Consider the following 2,218-nt stretch of genomic DNA (forward strand, 5'->3'; position numbering starts at 1 on the left):
TTAATTTTTGCATGAAATCAAAGTAAATAAAACTTGTTTATTTACTTTGTTATTTGATAAAATATTTTTAACCAAACATACATTAAAAGAAAACTTTTTTTTTTTTTGTATTTTAAACAAAATATTATATTAAAAAACGAGGTAGGATATTGGAAACAAACTAAAAAGTGAAAATGAAACTTTCCTCAAAACAGTATTTACAACAAATAGTCCCTCAAATAAAAATGCTACAATTTAAGGAATTATATATATATATATATATATATATATATATATATATATATATATATATATATATAAACACATGATACAAAGCATTATTGAATTTGACGTCAAAGAAGAAGTTATTAATAATTTATAAACTGCTCAGTGTGCAAATATAGGCTGGAAGCCTTTGTATATAATGTGCATTGCCTTTGTTAATATTCATGAAACAAACAACAAAACTCTGACAAATGCGAAAAAAAAAATTGCAAGGAAAAAAACAGCAATTAATTTGTTATTTTTTCCATACAAATCATATACTTTATGCAAGAGATAATTTTCAAAACGTTAAGATTTAGAAAATGATGCGCACTATCTCTGAATAACACATTATCTCCAAATTTCAAATCAAATTTACTGTTTAAAAATGAACTGTAGAATCGGTAATAAATAATATTAGGTTAGAAAATTGCCTTGAATAAATGCTTTCCGCTTTCTCTTATACAAAGTATCGATTCAAGCCCAACATTTTGGCGAATTCCCACGTTTTAAATATTTCCAAGTTCGAAAACTGCATTTTTGGAAAATGTCTGTCTGTTTGTCTATGATAAAGGTAACTCTAAAACATGGCGGATCAAATTTAATATACGATTTTTACACCAAATTTGTAGATTTCTATCAAATTTTGAACACAATCCGTTCTGTGCGGTTATTTCAATATAATTTAGTACGATAATTACAAAAACTAGGAGAACTAGATAGATAAAATTTGGCACATAGATTTGATATCAATGGGTAGATACCTAACAAATTTTGATCTCCAATCTAATAAGAGGTTGACAATCTGTCTGTGTTTACTTTCGGAAACACGTAAACGCAATAACTTTAATGATTTAAAATATCAAATTTGGTATGGCATTTTGTTACAAAATCTTTTAGACCTTAATTCTGAACAGCTGGGAAGTTTGTTCACTAGATATGGGAGTTATTGACCTTCTTAATTCCGAGCTTCTAGGAAGTTTGTTTCAACTTGAGAATGGAATCTCAGCTGAAAAGCATTGCATAGGCTAATTCTGCTATAAACATATTTCATTACACATATAGCCTTGTTAGTGAAGAAGCGATATAACAAGGATAAGTGGAGGCTGGAACGAAGTATAATTTTTTCGCACCTGGTCATTATCAATAATTTGGTGGGTGTAAATGGAGAGCCTCATGTATATTTACATAACTTCATTAAATTTAACTCTAAAAAGAGGCACAAATACACTAATATGCTTTCATCTTTCATCATGACATCATTTTAGACAGGTGTCCAAAGCAACAATATTTTTCATCTACTCTTGCTTCACCACCAACTGATGCTGAGTCTTTCATTATCCACAACATATGAAAATAATTCAATATTGCTGGTTTTCCTACTCGCTCGCTCAACCTGCACAATTTGTAAGTGATATGTTAATCTGACACATCATTCAATCAATCGGAAGTTTAAAACATATATCTCAAAATTTTTGTCTTTACTGTACTCTGTTATCTTAGCCAAAGTGTAAGCTAACGAGTCCCGACTTTTTTTCCCTTGCATGCATATAAACCTAGTACATGTGGCAACAAACGTGAAATAAACTTCTAGAAATTTCCATCACGCGACCCGTCATTTGCTTTAGGAAGAATTTCACCAAAATACGACTGCTACATTCTAAATTGATGTTTAATCCCTGCAGAAAATGTCTAACTATTTCGCAACGATTCCAGTTCCGGTGAATTTTTTTATTATATTAAAGATAACAAGGCTTTCTTAGGGATATTTAGTTTTTTTTTATGATACTTGAAACATCTTAAAGAACTTGTTCTCCCACTTCCGTGCAACATTACAAGCACTTTTTAATTTTTTAAAAAATCTTTCACCCCAATTACTACAAATATATAAAAAATGTTTTTTTAATCATTTGAGATCCAGAGTGCCGCGGTGGCCTGGTGGTAAGGTCTCGGCCTCGGAACCGGAGGGTTTCAG

The sequence above is a fragment of the Argiope bruennichi genome, chromosome 1 (genome assembly GCF_947563725.1).
Source record: "Argiope bruennichi chromosome 1, qqArgBrue1.1, whole genome shotgun sequence".
Taxonomy (NCBI): Eukaryota; Metazoa; Arthropoda; class Arachnida; order Araneae; family Araneidae; genus Argiope; species Argiope bruennichi.